This window comes from Thermobia domestica, chromosome 1 (genome assembly GCF_964235325.1).
Source record: "Thermobia domestica chromosome 1, izTheDome1.hap1.1, whole genome shotgun sequence".
NCBI classification, from domain to species: domain Eukaryota; kingdom Metazoa; phylum Arthropoda; class Insecta; order Zygentoma; family Lepismatidae; genus Thermobia; species Thermobia domestica.
The window spans coordinates 91,574,470-91,592,144 of NC_137454.1; the positions used below are offsets into that span (position 1 = coordinate 91,574,470).

The 17,675-nt window shown below is 36.4% G+C and overlaps 1 protein-coding gene across 1 annotated transcript in view; it reads right to left on the minus strand.

Annotated features, from left to right (window-relative positions):
- LOC145687270 (glutamate receptor 1-like) overlaps positions 1-17,344 on the minus strand; it is a 66,004-nt gene extending 48,660 nt beyond the window's left edge. Inside the window, exon 1 of the mRNA XM_081760745.1 lies at positions 17,244-17,344. The gene's annotated coding sequence lies outside the window, so the exon portion shown is untranslated. The remainder of the gene's footprint in view (positions 1-17,243) is intronic.
- Between the last annotated feature and the right edge of the window lie 331 nt (positions 17,345-17,675).

The window sequence follows — 17,675 nt, forward strand, 5'->3', positions numbered from 1 at the left end:
TCCAGCGCCTCTTCCGATTACTAAATTAAATAATAATAATAACATTTGCATAACATAATACTCCTAATGGCAAATATTATTATACTCACTTATCAAAATCCTTTATTCCATAATCTTATTAAAATATTATACGAGGGCCATTGCGAAAGTCATGGCAACTATCTTTTTCTCAAAAATGATAACGGAAAAAAAATTCTGAAATATGCAAATGGAAGGTTAGTTCACATGTAAACACTACATATAGGAAGATGGATTAACACACACACTACCATAAACATATAGCACGAGAAAAAAAACGAAAAAATTTTTGTCGTTTCAAACAGTAGTCATTTGCAACAGTACACAATAGTACAAGGCAGGAACACGTGTCATGGTAACTTGCCATCTTGTGGATTCTTGGAGAAACTCCTCATGTCATGGAATGTGCGTGGTTTCTAATGTACTATTATGTACTGTTGCAATTGACAGTAAAACACGTTTGAAACTATATTTTTTCGTCTTTTTTCTCGTGGTATATCTATATGGTAATGTGTGCCTTCATCCATCTCCCTATATGCAATGTTTACATATGAACTAACCTTCCATTCGCATATAAAAGAATGTTTTTATTCGTTACTATTTTCGAGAAAAAGTAGTTGCATAACCTTTGCAATTGCCCTCGTGTACAACTCCGCAGTAACAAGAAAGTTCAAAATTTAGCGAATCGTGTAGTACAGTGTAAACATTAAAGTACTAACCAGTATATCCCGGTTCGATTCTCACCAACGTTTTCTCTTAGTTTTATTTTTGCGAACGTTTATTTTTACAACGTTATATCTATTAATTTCCAATAATCTTGTGTCTCTATTATCCACGGAAGTTAATTCCAACTTTCGCGGGCAGAAAAATAAAACATTGACTCTAAAGTGGCACTTTTGCACATATCTCGTATGTTACGACTATGTACACTGTCATTTGTCTGTGTGAGATTCAGAACGTATAATTTTGTTTGTTCAGTATCCATTATCATTATTTTCCGTACCATTGTTCAGATATTGACGTACTTCCCGTTTTATGGCTAGACGTGTGGAATACACTTCAAATTTAGTATATTCTTCTATGTTAACGAGAATCGACAAATGGTATAAAAAGAAACATTTTTTGCTTGTCACAACGTTTCCGAAACATTAACTAACTTCTGGTTTCCATCACGTAGTCTTATCAAGATACCAAGTTTAGCGTCGTGTCGTCTCGACAGAATCATGGTGGAAAGACTACAAGGTGGATGCAATGCAGTACTACAGCGGGGGACACTTCTAAATGGTACAGCCATATGGAGATTTACGGCTAAGGTGTACCATTTAGAAGTGTCCCCCGCTGTACATTCTTGTCACTCTGGCGCATGACGTCATCTTGGTCTCAGACGTGACCAGCGAGAGTCAGATGAACTTTTAACAAGCTCTTGCTCGCTGGTATCTTACACGCAAACTTATCTTCTATTTATAGTGATCTTCAACGAAGTAAACATTTAGTACAAACAATAATTATATAAACGTAAAGTAATCAATGCTTAAGCTAAGTGAACTCAAAGGAAGATATTTACAATAGCAAAAGAAACAGCAATACCAGTTCATATTAAACAACTTTGAAGCTTGAACAAGCCAATATTACTCACTACATTTTCTGCTTTTTCTTTCTTTTATTTTCTTTCTTTCTTTTCTTTTTTAAACATCTGAAGTAATACACTCGAGTATGTATAGGCCTGAATAATCTATAACACAGAGTGTCGTTAATGCATTTCATTATTATATATTTATGTATACTCAAGTATATTTTCGTAACACATCGATCGGTTTTGATTTACTATTATTATTATTTTGCTTGAAAGAGAATTCTTTACTGATGACCCCATATAAATTTTGAGAATATCCCAAGGGAAAATTCATTCTTTTCGTAAATAGAAATGCACGTACGTATATTTTCCTTATGCTTGGACAGTTTTTTTTTTTTTTTTTTTTTAAGAGGTTGCTCCCATGTAAGTTTCGTCAGAATCTCAGGGGAAGTTAAAAACTTTATTGAGCAGGGACGCGCGTATTTCATATTTTAAACATCGTTTTTGATTTATAAAAAAAAATCATCTTATTTGAAATCGCTGATCGCTTATTTATAGAATTTGTATCTGAACAAAAGGTTTGGTGAAACTGACAGTTCTCTGAATATTAGTGTCAAATTTTACGCCATAACAAACTGTATTATTAAACATTTGTTCGAAATAAAACGTTACGTATACTATTGTGTTCTAAAAATATATAGAAATAAATATGTATATACAAAGCACCTCAAACAAAGAAATTGCAACATGACTATTTCAAACAAGAAACAAAGTACTAGGCGTAGGTGAAGATGATGTAGGGGTGTTACAGCTAGACTAGAAAACATATAAACCAGAAAATTACATAATTTTCTTAAGTTTTCTCTTTTCTGTCCCGTGGACTAAAGAAGACAAAAGATAAATGCAAGTGAATGATTATGTGGAATTTGATGGAATGAGAATGCGGGAGTACCCCGAGAAACTCACGGACACGATGTTGTCCACCAGAAACTCACTTGGCCGAGAAGCGGACCAGTACCCCTTGCACCAGAGGTGAGCCTTCTGCCACTGAGCCACCGTGCTTCCCTGATTGGTTGAGAATCTACCATATTTTCAAATTTACTGCAGTCATTCTTAATTTTGTTATTCTGGAGGGAACCCCTAAATATGTATCCAAAGTAAATTATCCATGATTAAAATGAACAAAAATTTCAAAATCTGAGTGTAAAAATCTCCCGACAATGTTGCCCTGACATGGTAGGTGGTTACTTTATTCTCTTGATCTAATACGTTGTTATATATCTTTGTAACCGTTAATCGCTATTACGAACCTTCCATTCGTTAGTTAATTTGAAGTGCAACGTCCCGTTTTAGCACCGAGGCTACAGGGAATGCAGACCTCCAGAATGAAATGGGGCTTGACCGGCTTTAACGCGTTCAATGCTCTTCATTTGCGTAACTCGAGGGAGGTAAGCCCCCTAGGTCGCCGTGCGTCCCTTTTCGAGTTATATGCCTGCCACTGTGAGGAAAATTTTGTCTCAATATCTTATGTAGAAGGAAATGATGATAGAAATGATCACCTCTGTCGCTCCCCCTCCCTCATGATTTTGAACCCGGGTCTTACCTCGAAGTTTGTCTTTTTAAATCGTACTATTGGATTTTTGTATACAGAATCAACACAAGCTACTTTAGCCCTATATACTATATTAAAAATAAAGTACATAATGAAATCGTCTTTATAGAATTTCATTTAACATTGCATTTATTTATTATTTTTATATAAATCTTAACCATATTTTAGGTTTATTTTGTCTTGTCGCCTGCAAGCTAAAATCCATTTCTGGAGACATTCCCCCTCTTCTTGAGGAAATCTATAATATTTTATATTAGTTCCTTTAGTTTTTCTGTAATAATTACTACAGCCGTAGAACAAAGTAACGAAGAGTTTCCACTTGTCACTTAAAGCCGCGCCGTTTCCCGTTGTCTCTTGCAAACCAGATGACGTCACAGTCACGACAGCGCTCCAGGCGACATGCGCATGCAACCACCTTGTAGTCTTTCCACCATGGACAGAATGTCTTCCAACTGATGCCTCGCGTCGAAAGCTACATATGATTGTATGCAAAGAATTACGTCTCGCCTTGAAGCTTCACACTAACATACTCTTCGTCTCGACACTATCTCAAAGGTTACCGTATAAAGATCATCCTTCCCTCTACATATGTAATAACGAAAACATTTGTTTACGCAATACAAACAAAAACATCTCTAATACAAAACAATCGTGATAAGGAAAAAAAAATACAAAAATAAGGATTGTCCGAAAAGCGAAACCGGGCCTCCCACCTAGAAAGCCGACGTGTTCCCCTCGCCCAAGCTACTACGTTCAAAAATTATCTTCTACTACCGTCTAAAAAGTACATAACAACCCAGATGAAAAAAGTTCGATCCACGCTTCCCCCTACTTACTACCTCGCTACTAACTAAATGGCCGTAAATTTAACCAACTGTCTATTCGAATGTAAACATATCAGAATAGTAACCAGAACATCCGGGTACGATTCCCCCAAACTTCTCGTCTTACCTTTATTAATTCGAACGTTTATTTTTATATCGTCATATGCACTCATTGCCAATAAGCTTGTGTGTCTACTATACAAGAAAGTTGATTTCCACCTTCCCCATGAGACAAACTATTCAATTTAAATGGGCCCTTTTCCACATATGTCTTATACTATAACTATGAACGCTGCGGAAAAGACAACGTCAAAAGTCGTTTGTCTGTATGCCTTTACTTAAAATGTATAATTGTGTACTTTCTCAGGATCTATTATCATTATTATCGGGACCGTTGTTCAGATATTAGCGTATTTCCGCCCTTACAGCTAGAGTTCTGCAACAGACTTTAAACTTGGTATGTTCATCTGTGATAACGAGAATCGACAAGGGATGTAAAAGGGAAGAGTTTCGGGATTAATTTCGCGATATTCCGTATCATTTCTGAAATATTACCTAATATCTATTTTCCACGTCATAGTGTCGTAGCAAAATACTAAATGCCGCACGAGACAATCGCCAAAAGCAATTTCTGTCTCTGTTTAATTCATAACATAACTTCAAGCTTTTTTACAATCTGTACTCATTATTTCCCGAACTGCCGTTCAAATATTGGCGTACTTTTGCTGCTACAGTTGTGTAATGGAATTCAAACTTGGTGTAATCACCTATGGTAACAAAACTCGACAAGGAATAAAAAAGGGAAAACTTATGAGAATCGTTTTCAGATTTTTCCGCAAAGATTCCGAGATCTTCCGGTATGCAGCTCAAGGTTTGTAGCGCAATAGTAAATCCCACACGAGACAATCGCCAAAAGTCGTTTATATTTATGTGTGTTTGCTTCAAATGATAATTCTATTGCTTTTGGGGAAATTTACATCTATATTAATCAGAATCGACAACACATATAAAAGGTGAGATTTCCGCATCTTTTCCGAGATATTAACTAACTTATGGTTTGCAGTTCACAGTTTCGTATCACAATAGTAAATGCCGAATCCGAATCGTTATTCAGATATTGGCGTACTTCCGGTTCTGCAGTTAGATTTCTCGGAAAAAAAGTCGTTTATTTATGTATGTGTCTCCTTCTAATCATAACTTTATGCTTTTTCACGGTGTATTATTTTCCGAACCGTTCTTCTCATATTGGCGTACTTCCGGTTCTCCTGCTGGATTTTTTGCATAGACTTCAAACTTGGTATATGCATCTATGCCAATCAGAATCGACAACGAGTATAAAACGTTATATTTTTTTCGATCAATTTAGCGATTTTCGCAACGTTTCCGAGATTTTACCTAAATTTGGAGGTAACAGCTTTGTAGCGCGAAACAATCGGCAAAAGTCGTTTTGCGTCTGTGTGTCTCATTCTAAACTTAATTTGATGCTCTTTCATAATTTATTATGATTATGTTCCGAACCGTTGTTTACATATTGGCGTACTTCCGGTTTTGCTCGTGTTCTGCAATAAATTTCAAACTTAGTATATACATTTGTATTAACGAGAATCGACATGGGATCTTAAAGAAAAGATGTTTCTGATATATTTTTGCGATTTTTCTCATCGTTCACGAGATATCAACAAATATCCACTTTGCAAGCAGGGGCGCCATTTCAGACTTCGCTTGAGGAAACAAGAGCACCACCTACATAAGATTTCCACGTTTTGTACTTGTATATTACTAAACAATCGATTTAAGTATACGTACTCCTCAAACGCCTTGGGGAGGCATTTGCCCCCTCCTGCCCCCATACACGACGCCACTGTTTGCAACACTCAGACTTCTGACTAGGGATGGTACCGAGACCGAGACGGACTTTTATATACCGAGACGAGACCGAGACGGACTTTTAAATACCGAGACGAGACCGTGACAGACCTCTATAAATCGAGACGAGACCGAGACGAGACTTAGGTCAGTCTCGAAAGTCTCGGTCTCGTCTCGAATATTGATATTGATGTATACTAAAATTATCTTCATTAAAAATTTGTTTCGTTCCTGTGTTAGGTAATATGAGAACGGTTGAGTGATGTACAGTGGCGTATTTAGAGGGTGGTTATCAGGCTCAAACCCCTCCCGAAATAAATTTGTGATCATTTTTTGCATTGCACGTACAACGCAAATGTTTCTTACTCGTTCCTCAAGCCTCTCCCTAAACAAAATCCACTGCTGATGCAAATATAATTCTCTCTCTCTCTCCATATATATATATATATATATATATATATATATATATATATATATATATATATATATATATATATATATATATGGTCGCGGTGCCACCCAGGACTGCCCTGCATGGGTTCCCGGGGCCCAAATTTAATTTTAAATGGAAGCAAGGGGTGAGTGGTACCTCGTTCGATATATCTTTAATAACTAAAAAGCGTTCTGGCAAAAGATCTTTCATATCGGGCACTGTATTCAAAATGGCCGCCAAGACATGTTGCCTCTACCAGATACAGTAAAACGTGCAGTACCAATAATATGAAAACGGTTGAACATAAATGAACGGAATAACAACTCAAATAGAAAATGTCATGTGGCACATCGATTGATATTGTCGCAGAGACTCCCAGGGCGATTCATGGGGGCCCAGGGCGTAACTTCAAAATTGTAAATGGAAACATGGGGTGAGTGATACCTCGTCCGACATATCTTTAAAAACTAAAGAGTGCTGTTGCAAAAGATGTTCATATGGATCACCGTTTTCAAAATGACCACCAAGACATGGTACTTGCATCAGATAAAACGGCCAGTATCACTAATAGGAAAACACCAGAACAAATATTCGAATAGAAAATCACAGAGGGTATTTATCATTCTATATCTCGGGAATGTTGCAACAGTCAAAAAGATTATTAGAGTGAAAGTACCATAATGGAAAGGAAGAAATCTAACTCCTAGAAAATTATTGCTCCAACCTCCGTAAGTGAGTGAAACGGGAAGGATCGGTGGAATTGCAGATGAGAGCCTTAGTTTTTGCAAATTGTATCTACGAAACAAAGTTATTTGAAATGTGTGTTTATAAGAGATAAATGGGTCTGTAACGGGATAAAGTATGTAAAATTCTTGTTAAATGGTACCTTCCATTTTGATTGCAGGCAATGGTTTAATGCAAAAATGAATCAAATGAAATGCGAAACAAAATTGTCGAACAATGCAATTTTAGAACAATATTTAAAACGTTGGTTTTGTTCAACAGTCGTCTGCATGACATTGGTTCGCTTCTTTTTCTTCTATGTCTTCTTGCAAGTGATAGAATATGAGTTTCACTGAGATGTTGTCCACAGTTACATTCCGAGTAACTTGGTAATTTCAGCTGTGATCCTTAGTAACGAAACGGTACATACTGATGCAGATATGCCCCAAAAATCTTGCACGCATTGCGTTAAATTATCAAGGGCGGGCAAAATGTTGTTAAACTTGAATTTCGCCTTATTTCACTTTGTTTTTATTCATTATAGTACCAATCATTTGTACACACAAGTGTTTCAGACAAACCATATCTATTGCAAATAAAAGTGAGATTCTCATTTGAGATTTTACCATTCATTCCCGCTTCACCTACTTACGGACAGAGATCGGAAAGATAATTTTCTATCGTTTCCTCTTTTGCATCATGTCAATTATACTTTAATAATCTTTCTCTCCGTTGCATTTAACTTGAGCTGTGGAATGATAAATACCCTCTGTGCTTTCCTATGCGAGTTTTATTCTGTTCGTTTATCTCCAACTATTTTCATATTAGGGGTCTAGTACTATTGGACGTTTTATCAGATACAGGCACCATGTCTTGGCTGCCATTTTGAAAATGGTGACCCATATGAAAAATATTTTGCCACAACACTGTTTAATGTTTCAAGATTTATCCAAAGACGTATCACTTAACCCATATTTCGGTTTCAAATTTCTAAGTTTGGCCACCTTGAAAGGTAGCCCTAGGAGCACTGCGAGAACATTACTAGACGCGCCCCATGCTTTCCTGTTTCACTTTTTGACTGTTCGTTTATCTCCAACTGCTTTCATATTAGTGGTACTGGACATTTTATCAGATACAGGCACCACGTCTTGGCGGCCATTTTGAATATGATGACCGATATGAAAAATCCTTTGCCCCAACGCTTTTTACTTTTTAAAGATCTATGGAACGAGGTGTTACTCGCCCCATGTTTCCATTTAAAATTTTAAAGTTTGGTCCTGGAACCCCATGAAGGTCGAGCCCGGGAGGCACTGCGACCAAACCATTCGGTGTGCCCCATGGCATTTCCTATTTGAGTTTTTGTTCGGTTCATTTATGTTCAATCGTTTTCCAGATATCTTCGTGGAAAGATTAAAATGGGCCATCCTTGCTCTCTCTCTCTCTTTATATATATATATATATATATATATATATATATATATATATATATATATATATATATATACAGCCACGGATCCAGTATATGATCAAGGGAGGGGCTAAACCATGGTTTACCGCTTTATCCAGTGTAAAGAAAGTAGGATTGAAGCCCATTTTATCCAGTGTATACCTAAGCGTTAAGGAGGGCTATAGTCCCTATAGCCTTCCCCTAGGATCTGCGATATATATATTAAAAATGCTGAAATTTTGTACCAAGTCGGAAAAATCTCTGCAATACCACTAGATAAACAAGCAATGTTGCTAAAGCAAAATAAAGTTGTATTTTCTCAAATTGCGCTACGTAAAGTATTACATATTTCTAATTTAGTTATTTAACAAAACCACAATAGCCCATACATTATTTAGTATAACAAAGGACAATACAGTATCACTAACATCAACATTTTGGAGATCGCTAATAACTCAAATGGTATGGAGTCTCATGGTATGGTCTCATCATGTAGATGCTTCCAAAAGACAAATTCTTATAACGCCATTTACAACAATTGTTATTTCAAATCGTTTCAGAGATACCAAACACATTAGTAGTGGTGATCATACTGCTTAAAATGACGTATTTGTATTAAATTTTTATAATTATTATTGCTTTCCTTTGCTTCTATAACATTACAACAATAGTTTTTGGTGGTTTTAATTACAAGTCGCAGTTACATTATTTTAAGCAGTGTTGTCCACTTAAATAAATTGCTAAATATTATTCTAAATATGTGCAAATAACGTAGATAAACTGCAAAATATTTTAAAATTACTCGTAATTTGTTTTATGGTGCAAGAATGATTTCAAGAGAGGACGTTTTTCATAGTCTTTGGGCTACTTATAATGTTAATGTTTAAGTCTTCGTTCCACAAATACATGTAAATGCAAATTGTAACTGAAATTAAACGTAACTGATACATTTTCAGTAACACTTTAGGTTAAGACCGTGCTTAATTAAATGTTCTAATGACACCCTAATTACATTTCACTTGCTTTAGTTGGACCACCGACCACCTCAAACTCGATCCATACCATATAGCTATATGTAATTATTCTAGGACTTACAGTTAGTAATACACAGTGTTCATTTTTGTTTTGTTTCACTTGATGTCTCAAAGTTATGCTAGGGCGGCTAAAGGAGACGTGGAGCTAATGATTATAGTGGAATCTGAACCACTTCGGTCGTTCAACATTACCCCTACCGGAAATTGAACTCGGGGCCATGCGAACCGAAATCAAGTGGGCTATCCGCTAGACCAAATGGGGGTCCTCACATTCTGTTGATTTAAATCATTGAGTCATGTTGCCAGATCCGAGAATTAAAAAGTAGCGTGTCTGTATTCCGAAAGTACCGAATTCGAACTATTTGTAGCCCAAATATGTAGAAATGAATACTGATGGTGCTAATGAAATAATTTAATATGAGCTGGAAAATGTGCTGGACGTATTGCAAGAATAAATTATGATCGACGGACGAAAACAATTTTAGACTGGATACCACGAGACAAAGAGAGCCTAGGAAACCTCCGCATACAAGAAGGTGTGACGAAATCAAGAACCACTGAGGAGTAACCTGGAAAAGAATTGCCCAAGTTAGATAGTTGTGGAGAAGACTTGAAAAGACCTTCATCCAGCAGTGGATTGATAATGGTTGATTATGATGATGGTAATGAATTTATTATATCTGGACCTCAAGGGTAAACTAAATCAAGTCATAATTTCATAATTTTACACAAGCGAAAAACCGGTTCCTCAACTGAGATCTGTAGTACTGTTTTTCAAACATACTAAGTAGTTACAAAGTAGTAGGATGCTTACAAAGTTACATTATTACATCACTAGAAAGAACATAGTCTATTAAAAAAGAGCATTCTTAACTCAATTTCGGCCAAAAAGTGACTTAGCATGGTAGGTTAGGGTAAAAATGGATCCAAAATTTAATGAAAGTCGTAGAGCGAAAATATCTTTTTGACTATTCAATCCTTCATGTTGCAGCAAAACTACGAAAATTAATACAAAATAAAACGAAAGTTGAGAATCACTTGTTTTGGCGAGTGAGAAAAAATAGATACAAATAACTCGAATTACCTATATACTTATATAATATGTATGTCCATGTTTTGCAAGTAATTTTCAATCAATATAAAATTTCAACGTAATGAACACACGATTAATTTTCTTGAATAAAGATTGCATGCTCCGCTGAGAGCTCAGGAATAAGATTAATCTTATGTTACGGCACTGGATATGTGCTTACGTAATGCATTACGACCTTATGTACTTGTATAAGAAACAGAATGCACTTAAAATGAAACGCAAACTATGCGAAACATCGGACTTTGAATCTAACTTGTTTTGTGATCCAACTCGAGACCTCAGATAGCAAAGATGAGTGTAGTAGCTCCCGCCACAAGGTTCAGGACGTTCGTGTTATAAAGTGTCAATTAAACACAGAGATGTGAAAAAGTAATAAAGCATTTCATTAATTTGAAACAAAATACGTATATTGTAGTAATACTTTACCCTATTTGTTAAAATATGAACGTTATATTCTGTTTTTAAAATTACAGTCAAAGCAGAATGTATTGAATAATGAAAAATTGTAAAGTTTCAATTTCGGTACGAATTAATACATTCGTGCTGCTATGTGTTGCGTTATCCGTTAGGAGGTATTGAACAATTCTGATTCAAAGGAAGGAAATAAACTACTGTATAGTACTGGAGTTAATTTAATAGAGTTTAATTGTATAGTTCTGAGGCTATATGAGACAAAGTCTATTGCTGAAAGTGAAATATGGGTTCTATTAGGGTTTTTGGGTGATATACCCACTAATCATTGAACCTGAAATAGCATTAGCACTAGCAAATTAGCTATGAAGAGATACACTATACCATAATTCTAAGTCAAAATGAAAGGAAAAATAACCGGGAACGACAGACTGTACGAGAATATCACTATTTTAATTTCACACTATTTATTTCGAGACTTTCGAGACGAGACTAAGACTTGGTACCCGAGACGAGACCGAGACTGTTATTTATCAACCGAGACGAGACCGAGACTGTACAAAGTCTCGTCTCGTTTCGTCTCGATACCATCCTTACTTCTGACGATAGAAAATTTCACGTTATCTTGCCTGGTCAGTATGTTCTTCAACTTATTCCGATTCTGTATCGTCTCGAAGCTTCATACTAACATACTACCTCGTCTCGAGATCATGCCAGGACCTTGGTGGCTCAATGCTAGAGCGTTCACCTCTCTATCATGCGGTCCTTCCTTCGATTCAAGCGTACGCGAATTGAAATTTATTTTAAACAAATATCATGTCCGTGGCGTTTCTCGAGCATCCCCCGTTTCCTTCCACTTTCTTCATTACACCGCTTGAATCATTTCTTATCGTCACTTTCTCCTTCAGCCTATGCCCCACAAATGTGGGACGTAAAACAAACATTCAATTTTATATGGATACCATGTCAACAATTGCCGCACAAAAAGTACCCTCCACTCTACGTATGTAATAGAGAAATATTTGCTTCGCGCAATACAAAACTCTTCTTTCTAAATACAAAACAATTAAAATACGAACATACAAGACAAAACAACCTTTTCGCGAAAATCGAACGCGGTATCTCACTTACTAACGCGACGTTTTACTCCCACCCAACGTAATACGTTGAATAATGACCATCTCTTACCTCCAGATGGAACTAGCGGATCCAGAAGGATCGTTTGGGGGGGGGGGCGCGGTAAGCTTCCTGGAAGATAAGCGTAGCCTCAAGGTGACCAGAAGATTACTTTGCAAAAATCGGACGCATATGAATGCGGGACTTTAGGGGGATATCTAACCCTGATTTAGCTATAAATTAAATACGCACTTTTATTTCGGAAACATGGCGGTGTCATGATTTACTAGTCACTCCAATATATCAGATGCTCTGTCTTGCACAGTACTTGCACAAAAGAAAATACTGTATTGACTATGGCATTCATTTTAGCGGAAAAGTGTACAATTGGCTCAAATCATTTATATTTTGAATAACAATTGGGAATAGCAGTTGAAAAAAAAAAAAAAAACGACAGATTCGGTGTACGCAAAAATCAATATCACATGTATACATGCATAAAGAATAATACAAAATGTCAACAAATAACAAAAATGAAATGAAATCTTTGAGTTTTACGTACCACGGTTATGCCGGTTAGAGTAAAGGAGACGGTGATGATGAGTAATGAATGAAATGGTGGAATGAAGAAAGTGGAAGGAAACGGGAGAACCCCGAGAAAACCCACGCACACGGTGTTTGTCCACCACAAAGTTCACTTGGCGGAGGCTGGGATCGAACCAAGCACCAGAGGTGAACGCTCTACCACTGAGCCACCGCGGCCCCAACAAATAACAAAATACATTATGCTATTTCTGTATACTTTTCTTGTAGCTTAAAAATAATACATTAATTATAAAATGATGTTTAATAGTCTATGGCTCACAGTGTTCAAATGGGCCAAAATATAGGGGAGCAATCTTTACATATTGCTTTCATTTCTGTTTATATCAGATATAATTCAGCAAATCGAAAATTGAAAAGAAAGAAATATAATATTCAAACTGAACTCCAAGGATGTTTAGTGGCTCCGTGATTATTCCTCGTAGTAGTGATTGCCCGAACTTGAATTTCGTGGCTTTCCCTTTGAAATAAGGATGTTATGGCTTTTGCCTTAAAAGAACTATGGCCTGCGCATTCAAGGGCACAGATCAAGTACAGAAGAATGGAATGGATACACTTTCTAATACATAATACTAATCATAGCTGCATTTGAGCATTGTACTGCACTACTAACAGAAATCCAGAGCGACGATTTAATGTTAATCTACAACATTAACATACAAAGAAATGAATTGTGAAGATAAATCCTACATAAATATAACATATTGCAGTACTCCTTAACCATATAAATCATTACGAAGGTAAACGTACAATCTAATCAGTAAATACTGCAAATAATGTAATAACAAAAATATCAATACTAAACTATCTCTTACACAAACTCAACAGAAATTTTGTCGGATCTAGCACGAAATGTATATAAAATGTACACGAATTAAAATTATATAGAATTACAATACAAGCTATTATAATGTATAACTAGTAAAGAAGACTCTGAAAGATTAGCAAAGTATACAACAAAATGAACGAAAGAAGATCAGAAATGTAAAATCAAAGTGATGTTTCCGTTCATTACAGCACACAAACTATATTTCCTAAAACATACCGACTGGCGATATTATTTGACAATGTCAGATATTTTTTTTTAAAAAAAATGCAAATTAAAATTTAATTTTGAAAAAAAAATATCACCTTTAAACGAAATTACCAATAGAGAATAAAGTACGTATAACTTGTTTTTCTTTCATCTCAGATATAATATGGACCCCGTTTGGTCTAATGGCTAACACGCTTGCCTTTTGTGCGCGTGGTCCCGGATTCGATTTCCGGTGGGAGTACAGTTGAACGAAAAAGTGGTTCAGATTCCACTATAATCAGTAGGTCCACATCTCCTTTAGCCGTACTGACGCACACGTGGGGCGTTAAACAAACAAATATCATATGTATAATATAAAACTGTTTATTAAAAATATAATATAGCCTATATGCCGGTACACATCTTTTACGATTGTGGTTGAGCCCTTTTGTTTCAGTTAAAGATTTTAAAAAAGCAATTTCAGAAACTTTTTCGAGTTCGTTCATCTTTCTTGATTTTGTTTGCGATTCAGATACATCCAAGGAGTTCAACTTATACTCACGCTCATGACTTTTGTGGAGTATCCACAAGTTGAAAATAATTACGAGCAAACACCACGACGGGCGAAAACCAAACAACAGCCTTAGTCACCTTGCAGTTCATCTCTGTGAAAGTTACAGCACAAACTCAAATCTACGCCCTATCTTGTTCCTGGCAAATCTGTCGATGACACGATCGTAATCTAAGTTTGTCTTGGTGCGCATATAGTAGTGCCAGGTCGTTAAGTCATTCTGCACCCATCCAGGACAGAAGCCATGTCTTCAACCTCTTTAGTGTTGAAATATTCTCTCGGCTGATGCTTTGTATAGGGTATTTTGTACGAATACGCCCCCTCTTTTGCAGTGGTATAATTGAGTATGTAAAGAAAAAAATTATACCAGACTAGGAATACGAGGTTGGAAATTGGCTCTATTAGGTAATTTCTTAAATTCAGTTGTTAGAAACATAATTATAGCTATGCTTACAACAATAAAATTATATTATAATAGCCTTCGCCTAGCTAGGGCTTCGCCCCCAGACCCCCAATTTGTTCTGCATACGGCCTCACACAGTATAGCAAATGCTCCTACGTTTTACCGTGGCACAATTTTCGCGTTCTTCCTTCTACGTATCTCTTTCATATAGCATTGGATTGAGCTAAAACTCTGTCACGAAATTCAAACACCTCGTAAGGCATTTTAATGAACCACCCCCACCTATTTTCCTTCTCTTCTACGTTAAGTGGCAAAAAACGCTCAAATATGTTTAATTATTTTAATTGAAAAATTAAAATACCAACTTTCTAACCGTAAAGGATCCCGAGATATGAGCATCTTATAATAATAATAATAATAATAATAATAATAATAATAATAATAATAATAATAATAATAATCTAGGTAAAATATCAAAAGCGCTGAAATACATATTGAATTATTTTGAGTGAGAAGTCCATACACCAAATTTCATATTTCTAATCTTCGAAGATTCTTAGATATTGATATCTTATTTTTATAATTGCAAACCCCGCCCCCTTTTCTTCCCCTCCCTTTTTTCCACATTTTACTAAAGTATCAAAAAACGTCTTCATCCTTAAGGGATTCGGAGAGATGGCCACCGCTTCCCTTTGAATTTCCAAGAAATTCTTCCTTAGTGATACTCTACACCAGAAATCTTATCTACAGTCCGAATTCCAAGTTTCTAGCTTGAGCGATTTGGCCTGTGCGATCAGTTACTCACTCAGGACTTCGTCTTTTATATAACAGCTTGTATTATTTCTCAAGAAAAGATGAAATGCCATTAAAAGTCACAATAAATCCCTGGTCCCTTTCTAAAGTTTCCGTGTTTGTACCCCAAAAGTCGGGGCTCTCTTCGTTGATCTAGTAGCTAGCGAACGTATCTTTGATCTTTGATGCATGAGGTTCTGTGATTTGATTCCCGGTGAATGACCATAGAACGCACTATAGTAGTTCAAATCCAACTTTAAACTCTAGTTCTCGTTCTGTGAAGCATCGCTTTTAACAAACGAAGTAAATACATATCAACCAATCAACCAACCGAAAAGTCTTAGATTCAGAGAGCTTTTAGGTTTAGATTCTATATTTCTTTTTATTCAAGGTACAGGTACTTGAAGTTTCGGGATACGTATTCCATTTCCATATCCTTTTTCTAGAACACAATTTTAAAATATATCTTTTTAGTTCAAAGAGTGAGGCGTCTTATTCTCCTTCCTACAGCTGCTCGCCCAACGAATGAATCATATTCTCAATCCTTTGGGCCTTATGGTGACCGCCTCAATGAACTAAGGACGTAAGTATTCACACTTCAAATCTGTCTGTATTAAGTTCTACTAAGTACCACACATTTTGATTCGACTGTTGGGCTTGTCACACAGATTGAATTGGTCGGGAAAAGACCATATTCGTATTTTTCAACGATAAATGCTGGAAGTAAAATCCAGACCTTTGGGGAGGGGGGCGGTTGCCACCTCCGCCCCCGTTGGATCCGCCAGTGCCAGATGGTACATAACGCAGATCAAGTTCATTCAAAAACATGCCAACTACCATACAAACGAGCGTTTCAAAACAACGAACAATTTCGACACTTCGGGGCCGCGGTGGCTCAGTCGTAGAACATTCACCTCTGGTGCTCGTGGTCTGTGCTTCAATCCCAGATCGCGCCATGTGAGCTTTGTGGTGGACAAACACCCTGTGCTTGGGTTCCCTGAGGGTTCTCCCACTTTCTTCATTCCACCATTACATCCATTTCTCATCATCACCGTCTCCTTTAGCCTCGCCGGCATAACCGTGGGAAATAAAATTCAAAGATTTTATTTTATTTCAATTTCCACACTTCATTTGCAACCAAAATTGCGCCTTTCTCACGATATACGAATTAACCCGTTCCTCACACGACACCCTGAACATGTCTGTCAAACTTTCTCTTCTTATGTTTCGGGAACTATCAGAACAATCAGTGGCGTATTTAGGGGGAGGGGGCTTCCGGGCTTAAGCCCTCCCCGAAATCTTACTTACTATAGTAAAGTATATGAAATATCTTGCAGAATTTTTATATTTTCAGGCAAAGCCCCCCCCCCGAAAGATAGCGAAGCCCCTCCCGAAACAAAATCGTAAAAACGCCACTGAGAACAATTAACTATGATTCAAACTTTAGAGATAAATGACAATAATAATTCCCTAAAATTATACATTTTACACATTAACAAATAGTAAATAACAAATAACAAACCTCGAATGCCGATATTCTTCGCAAGTAATACTTCATTTGACAACAAATATGGAAAGTCAAACGGACCTGACAAATAAATATTCACCCATCCGAGAGAATCTTATTAAAACTTCATGTGCGATCCCAATTTATATATACAAATCATCCTTCATATAAAGCTAGAAAGAATAATAAAGAAAGTACTCACATAATTAACACAAGTAAACACTGCGATTCAAAACACTATGATCTGCAAAAGGCATGCACTGTTCGAAACAGGAAGAAAGCAACAGACGAACGAAGATACTGAAATATATAAACACACGAACGAAACACTGCAGCGCCTCTTCCGGTTACTAAATTATATAAATATAATAATAGCAGAACGATTAACTCAAAATACAGTACTATTATTTATTCAAATCAGCTAATAAAACGTGATTTCCACAATGATACTCTTTAAAAAGCGCATATATAAACACATTACTATTCTGATTTTTGAGGTGCAATTTCATAGATATTGGCCCCCTACGTACCGGTACTATGTGAGCAGTAAGTAGAACAGTGAAAACGTGAGGAATTAAGTAGTCTAGTGGAAGCACGTGGGACTGGTGAGCAGGAGACATGGGTTCGATAAACA